Source organism: Salvelinus sp. IW2-2015, unplaced genomic scaffold, assembly GCF_002910315.2.
Source record: "Salvelinus sp. IW2-2015 unplaced genomic scaffold, ASM291031v2 Un_scaffold2051, whole genome shotgun sequence".
NCBI classification, from domain to species: Eukaryota; Metazoa; Chordata; class Actinopteri; order Salmoniformes; family Salmonidae; genus Salvelinus; species Salvelinus sp. IW2-2015.
The window spans coordinates 100,136-108,884 of NW_019943395.1; the positions used below are offsets into that span (position 1 = coordinate 100,136).

At 41.7% G+C, this 8,749-nt stretch overlaps 1 protein-coding gene across 1 annotated transcript in view; it reads left to right on the forward strand.

The window, feature by feature from the left end:
• The first annotated feature begins 129 nt into the window (after positions 1-129).
• Positions 130-8,749, forward strand: part of LOC112072816 (uncharacterized) — a 62,541-nt gene continuing 53,921 nt past the window's right edge. The window contains exon 1 of the mRNA XM_070439942.1: positions 130-222. The gene's annotated coding sequence lies outside the window, so the exon portion shown is untranslated. The remainder of the gene's footprint in view (positions 223-8,749) is intronic.

An 8,749-nucleotide genomic window follows, 5' to 3' on the forward strand; every position in this document is an offset into this window, starting at 1 on the left:
TTATGATGTATTTTTCTGTATCAATTTTGTTCAGATCAGAATGAATACTGCTTGATAACATGCCATGGATCTGATTGTAGTATATGATACTTTACAATTGTGCAAAGTCTTCCTGTCTCTCATGTTTATTTATTATTTAGAATGGCACATTTTCCTGATCAAGACCTATTTTTTTATTTCCAGACACCTTCCAATACATCGAAGCCCAAGGTCATTACCAAGGTCATTGGAGTGTTTAAAACTGGAATCACTATTATTTTTTTATTTTTTATCTTGTTGTAAATAGATACACAATGAACTTGTCTTGTATTGCTTCCAGCAGATTGGCTGTTAGTTCTACTTGACCCCCAACACCCCAGTGAGACCAACTACCAATAGGCCCACTAAAAAATGTTTGCAGTTACATTTTCTTCACATTAATTCACTAAGTCTGACCGGTTTACTAATAGATCTATTCATAGTTGCTTGTAATTTCAGTCCAGATTTGTTTACTTTTAGTCCATCTATTTGTAGGTCATGTGTAGTATACTTCTCCTTTCTGCTTAATTAATGACTTTTGTGTAATATGAGTTCTCTCACCAGTTTGACCTCTCCTTTGACCCCCAGTACAGCCTGAATCCTACATCAGGTGTGTTAGTCCTTTACCTAGTTAGCAGAGGAACGAAGCATATAGAATTGCTTTATGTTCTCCATGTCTTTATTTTCACAAATTTGCCTCATTACAAAAAAAGAGGTTGATACTTGATTAAAGTAAATAAACCCATTTATATATTTTTGTATAATTAGAATGACTTTCCTTGCACCAGGTTTGACTGTTAGTTCTACTTTGACCACTGACACTCCAAGTAAAGGTCTGGCCACTAGATTTTAGTTTAGTGTGTAATAAGTTGTGTTGTGTGGTAATTGTTAATAAAGGGTATCTCTCTTCCATGTGCACATGAGGTCAAAGCTCCACAGACATTGTTGTGAATTCAAACAGTCCAGAAAGTGTTCTAGGTACGCGTCCTTCTCTAGCTGCCTAACTGTCTTTTATACACAACTGAGACATGCAACCTCACAATTTAATGACACATTTTATGAGATCAAATCTTGAGATGTAGTATTGACCCTGGGAGTACAAGCTAATGACCTTGCCAATGTCACCAAACAGAAACAGCTGTGCAATTATGGCAGGGAGCAGTGGGTGTGGCTTCTGGAATGGTTATGTTGCTGATGGGATTGACAGCTGTTTATCTCTGCAGGAGGACCAGTGAGTACTTCTGATTCTGCATAACAAATAACTTGCAAACATTTTACTTTGTCATATTAATGTCTTTGCCTTTGACATGGGATAATATTTCAACTCTTTTTCATAATAATGTTTCGGGTAGGCTATATCTATCAACTCATTTTGGTGATATTGTATAAGGTAGGCTGTATTCAATATAATAATACGGCCTAATTTGTTTTTCAGAGAAACATTCTCAGAGGTAAGAATTTTCCTTGTGAATATGATGCAGATTGTATCAACCTTTAGTTCTGTATTGTCCATGATGAGATGTTCTTACCACAACCTTCTTATACTTTTATGTTGTACAGACCTACAGCCAGACAGGATGATCACAGACAATGTATGTTCCTAACAAAATACATCAAGCACTGCACACACTACTAACACAACTACACACATGCATGTACAAACACAAATTGTAATTACATTTTGTTTATGTTGTAGATGATTTGGTGATGGGGGCTATGAGCAGTGCAGGCATGTTGGATTCAAGGGATGCTGGTATCTATTCTCTCATCACCAGTGTACCGTCCACGTTTTTGCCCTCAGGTGAGTTTGTATAAGAACGTCTTCTGTCCCTGTCTTCCTGACCTGGGACGAGAATTTGGGACCCTCAGCACAAAAACACGTTGTCACCCAATGTCAACCGTACTAACTTGAAACATAAATAAGGTGTTAGTCAGAGCATCTTGAAAGCGTGAGAACAGAGCTGTAAGTCTACAGGGTGGTTTGAGTCAGAAGGAGAAGTGACATTAAGAACAGCAAAGTAACACACACAACCACACCCACACTTATGCACACACACACACACATGTTCCCCATGTTATTTTTCAAATTCCAAATTTAAATTCAGCACTTCAGAGTCTCCAATGTGCAGTGTTGTAGACACGTTCTAGCATTTTAGTCCAATGACTGCTGAGCGGTTAAGATGAAATTGGTGTGAGACCATAACTTTCATGACAATTTTTTTTCTCCTGTTAACATGGGAGATTATCCTCGTTTTACCTTCTTGATAAGACTCTCGAGGTGCAGTAAATACAAAATCATATGCTTTTTTGCTCTGTTTGAAATGTTCTCCTCTGTAAAACAAAAAAGCAAGCAGAATAAAGTCTTTGTTAGTATTTTACATTATTTGATTTTGATCTTGATTTTGATCTTGATTATTCTAGAAAATGCAAAAAAATATGTAATGTTATCTATGTCATCGTTTTCAGGCCGTTGGTGAAGATCAAGGTGCTATTCTCTCTAAAAAAAAATTACGACCTTGTCATCAAAACAGGTCGGTTTCCCAGAGACAGTTTATGCCTAGTCCTGGACTAAAAAGCATGTTCAATGGAGAAATTACATATTTTTACTCCAGTGGTAGGCTTAATCTGGGTTTGGGAAACGAACCACTGCTGTTATGGACTACACAGTAGGTAGTCAATGACATTGATCATTTTGCTCTTGCATCCAGCTTCTCTGTATTGTGGTTAGTTCTACTGTGAGGTGGCAAAGAGGCCTACATTCTCCTGCAGCAGTCACAGACAGTCTGCAGATCACATACCAACCAGTACATGTCTGCTGTCACGTATCTATATCTAAAAACAGGTGCACGAGTGCACACACACACACACACACACACACACACACACACACAGCACAACAGGGTGAAAGGTTCTTGCCACATCCTATACTTCTGAAACTTCAGCGTATCACATTTCAGAGACTCGTTGTGTTCAGAATGGATTGATGAAATACTGTTGAACAACCCCTCAGTACCTCAGATACATTGAACTGAAACAATTCAATCTTTACAACTATTTAGCAAGATATGAAAACCAAATATAATTCATATCCTCCAAAATACAAATAGAGAAATGTATTCATGATTCTGATTTAACAACGAGCATCTCATGAGTGATGAAACCAGCACGGTCCATGCAAATTTATATTTCCATGGAAATATTCAGTGTTGTAGTTTTACTGATAACGTATCTGCACCTCTATTATCTTAATAAGCTAATAACTACAGTAGATAGGAAAAATATTGCCTCTAATGCACACTGTGGAGAGTCATATGGAGACACAGCAAGACTGTTTCTTGTTTCTTACTTTTGGATGTTGGCAATATATACTGCAGTTGTACATGAAACCTGCTTTTTATTGTGTATTGTAGTTGCCAAAGTCAAAAAGGTTCAAAAGAAAGCCTGAAAAGAATATAGTAATTTCCTCTGACAGATAAGCAGGTACACTTAAATCTGTTTTTGCACAATTTTAACAGCATGTCAGAGGAAAAAAAACAGAGGGAAAAAAACTCTAGACCACCTTTACTCCACACACAGAGATGCATACAAAGCTTTCCCCCGCCCTCCATTTGGCAAATCTGACCATAATTCTATCCTCCTGATTCCTGCTTACAAGAAGGGAGTTTTTCCTAGCCACCGTGCTTCTACACCTGCATTGCTTACTGTTTGGGGTTTTAGGCTGGGTTTCTGTACAGCACTTTGATATATCAGCTGATGTAAGAAGGGTTATATAAATACATTTGATTTGATTTGATTTGATGAAAAAACGAAAGCAGGAAGTATCAGTGACTCGCTCAATACAGAAGTGGTCAGATGACACAGATGCTACGCTAACGGACTGTTTTGCTAGCACAGACTGTAATATGTTCCAGGATTCATCCAATGGCATTGAGGAGTATTCCTCCTCTGTCATTGGCTTCATCAATAAGTGCATCGACGACGTCGTCCCCACAGGGACCGTACATACCCCAACCAGAAGCCATGGATTACAGGCAACATCTGCATCGAGCTAAATGCTAGAGCTGTCGCTTTCAAGGAGCGGGACACTAATCTGGACGCTTAAAATAAATACCGTTTTGCCCTCAGTGGAACCATCAAACAAGCAAAGCGTCAATACACCTTTAAGATTGAATCCTACTACACCTGCTCTGACGCTCATCGGATGTGGCAGGGCTTGAAAACTATTACGGACTACAAAGGGAAACCCGGACACGAGCTGCCCAGTGACGCGAGTCTATCAGACGAGCTAAATGCCATTTATGCTCGCTTTGAGGAAAGCAACACTGAGGCATGTATGACAGCACCAGCTGTTCTGGATGACTGTGTGATAACGCTCTCGGTAGCTGATGTGAGCAAGAACTTTAAACAGGACAATATTTCATGCTCTCTCTAATTCTCTCTTTCTCTCTTTCTTTCTTTCTCTCTCTCGGAGGACCTGAGCCCTAGGACCATGCCTCAGGACTACCAGGCACGATGACTCCTTGTTGTCCCCAGTCCACCTGGCCATGCTGCTGTTCCAGTTTCAACAGTTCTGCCTGCGGCTATGGAACCCTGACCTGTTCACTGTGATTACTATTATTCGACCATGCTGGTCATTTATGAACATTTGAACATCTTGGCCATGTTGTGTTATAATCTCCACCCGGCACAGCCAGAAGAGGACTGGCCACCCCTCATAGCCTGGTTCCTCCTAGGTTTCTTCCTAGGTTTTGGCCTTTCTAGGGAGTTTTTCCTAGCCACCGTGCTTCTACACCTGCATTGCTTACTGTTTGGGGTTTTAGGCTGGGTTATTGTACAGCACTTGATAAATCAGCTGATGTAAGAAGGGCTATATAAATACATTTGATTTGATTATTTTGATTTGAACATTTATAAAGCTTCGGGGCCAGATGGATTACCAGGATGTGTACTCAAAGCATGCGCGGACCAACTGCCAAGTGTCTTSACTGACATTTTCAACCTCTCCCTGACCGAGTCTGTAATACCTACATGTTTCAAGCAGAAAACTAAAGTCCCAAGGAAGAAAAGGTAACCTGCCTAAATGATTACCATCCCATAGCACTCACYTRGGMAGAAATMAAGTGCTTTGAAAGGCTGGTCATGGATCACATCAACAGCATCCTCCTGGATACCCTAGACCCACTCCAATTCGCAWWCCGCCACRAACAGATCCACAGATGAAGRAATCTCAATATACTCCACACTGCCKWTTCCCACCTGGACAAAAGGAAGACCTATGTGAGAATGCTGTTCATTGACTACAGCTCAGCATTCAACACCATAGTGCCAAAGAGGCTKATCACTAAGGATCCTGGRATTAAACACCTCCCTCTGCAACTGGATCCTGGACTTCCTGACGGGCCGCCCCCAGTTATTAAGGGTAGGTCAACAGTACATCTGCCATCGCTGATCCTCAACACGGGGGCCTTCAGGTTTGTGTACTTAGTCTCCTCCTTACTCGCCTGTTTCACTCCACGACTGTGTGCCAGACACGAGCTCCAACACCATCCATTAAGGGCTGTAGTAAGCATTTCACTACAAATCTACACTTTGTATTCGGCGCATGTGACAAATAAATTTGATTTGATTGATATTTTCATCAAAGTGTTCATACTGAATCATCACTGCTGAAGTGAAAGGCATCCTCTCTTGGGAATGCTGCTTTTAAGTTAGCTTTACGGACAGTAAAAGAAAAAAAGTCCTCAGTTAGGCTGGAAAAATAGGATGTTCAAGCTGCATTGAGGCTCTTGATATGCATGGTACTTGTCTTTCAAGCTAGTCGGAAAACTTCCAGTTTGGTGGACGCCCATTCTGGCTCCAGGTCTCGGGTATTTTCTGTATACCTGGGAGCAAATGTATTTGGATAAAATTATTTTGTTTTAGGGATACGACTGCATCTAGGGTATTACGCAACGATCAATTTAGATCCTCAGTTAGGTGGTTACAGATTTTGTACTCTGATGTCCTGGGTAGGCTTTTGATGGTCCAGTGTGGGTCTGAGCAGATGGGACAAAAACTAGTCTTTGGTATGACTGTGGGAATGTGTAAGTCCGGAAGACATGTGGACAAACCACTGAGTCGTGATGGCCCCCAATCTTTGGGAGCGGGTGGCGACTTTTCCATGTGAATATTAAAGTCACCAAAAACTGAATGCTTATCTGCTATGACTACAAAGTCGGATAGGAATTCAGGGAACTCAGTGAGGAACACTGTAAACGGCTCAGGAACCTAAACAGTGCTATAAAAAGTGTTTGAGTAGGCTGCATAGATTTCAAGACTAGATGCCTCAAAAGATGAAAAACGCATTCATCTTTTTTTAGATAGAAAATGTTCAGTAATAATAATGTTAGCAAACACACCTTTGAGGGCTATGTGGGGAATATTGTCACTATGATAAACCAGGAGGCAGACGGCCGCGATTTAACGACAGTATAAATCTCAGACACTTGAGTCCATGTTTCAGTCATGGCAATCACATAGAGATTATGATCAGTGATTAGTTAATTGACTATGACTGCCTTGGAAGTGAGGATTCAACATTAAGTAGCTGTCACGCCCTGACCATAGAGAGCTTTTATTCTCTATGTTGGTTAGGTCGGGGTGTGATTTAAGGGTGGGTTATCTAGGTGAATTATATTTCTATGTTGGCCTAGTATGGTTCCCAATCAGAGGCAGCTATTTATCGTTGTCTCTGATTGGGGATCATATTTAGGTAGCCATTTTCCCATTGTGCTTTGTGGGATCTTGACTATGTTTGTGTGTAGTTGCTTTCTGCACTGCATGTAGCTTCACGTTTCGTTTATTCACGTTATTGTTTTGTTCTTTAAGTTTTCTATTCCAAAATAAAGGATGGAAACATACCACGCTGCATCTTGGTCTACTCCTTATGACGAACGTGACAGTAGCCCTATTTTGAGATGTGAGAGATCACAATCTCTTTCAATAATGACAGGAATGGAGGAGGTCTTTATTCCAATGAGATTGCTAAGGCGAACACCCCGCCATGTTTAATTTTGCTCAACCTAGATCGAGGAACAGACACTGCCTGGGGATAGGTGAGCTGACTACACTGACTGTGCTAGTGGCAGACTCCACTAAGCTGGCATGCTGGCTAACAGCCTGCTGCCTGGCCTGTACCCTATATCATTGTGGAGCTAGAGTAGTTAGAGCCCTGTCAATGTTGATAGATAAGATGAGAGCACCCCTCCAGCTATGATGGCCAGGCTTGGTCCTGTTTGTGGGTGAGTCCCAGAAAGAGGGCCAATTATCTACAAATTCTATCTTTTGGGAGGGGCAGAATACATTATTTTTTACCAGCGATTGAGTTTTGAGACTCTTCTGTAGAGCTCATCACTCCATCTAGCTGGAAGGGGGCCAGAGACAATTACTTGATGCCGACACATCTGTCTCGCTAACTTACACGCTGAAGCTATGTTGCGCTTGGTGACCTCTGACTGTTTCATCCTAATATTGTTGGTGCCGACGTGGATAACAGTATCCCTATACTCTCTACACTCGCGAGTTTTAGCCTAAGCCAGCACCATCTTCAGATTAGCCTTAACGTCGGTAGCCCTGGCCCCTGGTAAACAGTGTATGATCGCTGGATGATTATTTTTAAGTCTAATATTGCAGGTAATGGAGTCGCCAATGACTACGGTTTTCCATTTGTCAGAGCAAATGGTGGGAGGCTTCGGCGGCTCAGACCCCGTAATGGTTTGAGGAGAGACCTGAGAAGGCTCTGATTCCAACCTTTGATCCCGATTTGTTGCTTAATGGGGAGAACCGGTTGAAAGTTTCTGCCAGCTGAATGAGCGACACTGGTTGAACATGCCGACAGCATTTCTTTCCAGAAGCCTTGAGAAAATTGCCCGTCTGTGGGGACTGTGCAGGGAGATTTATACTACTATCTGTAGTTACTGGTGGCACAGACGCTGATTCATCCTTTCCTACACTTAAATTGCCCTTCAGATTGCATCTGAAGATGGGCTTGCAACACGGCTGTCTGTCCAGATAAAGCGTCCGGGGTGAAAAAGTTGGGCGAGGGAAAAACTAAGACGTTGGCAAATGTGTTAAACGCAGATTTGGATTCCAAAAAAGTTTTGAAGGTAACCAAGTAGCAACAAACAACACAGCAGCATGGAGACAAGTCCGGAAGTTGTGACACAATTTCTACTTAAAATATCAAAGGGATGCAAAAGGTACTCATTTCCTGGAACGACCCAGCATTTCAATGCATTATGAGTTCAGCACACTGTTCAATCTGTTTCGCTGAAGAGTTAGAGAATGTGCGATAGAAATGTAAAGGTGATTTATGATTGAGCCGACATTTGTCAAGTTTACAGTGAATGCAGTGTCATCTAATGCGGAAACTTTGCCTTTCATTTTCAATCACTTTCACCCCCAGGTAGCGAAGGTAGGAAACAACATCTCCACCCCGCTGATTCTCAATACTGGAGCCCCACAAGGGTGCACTCTCAGCCCTCTCCTGTTCTCCCTGTTCACCCATGACTGCGTGGCCATGCACGCATCTAACTCAATCATCAAGTTTGCAGATGACACGGCAGTTGTAGGCTTGATTACCAAGAACTACAAGATGGCCTACAGGGAGGAGGTGAGGGCCCTCGGAGTGTGGTGTCAGGAAAATAACCTCTCTCTCAAAACAAAGGTGATGATATTAGACTTCAGGAAACAG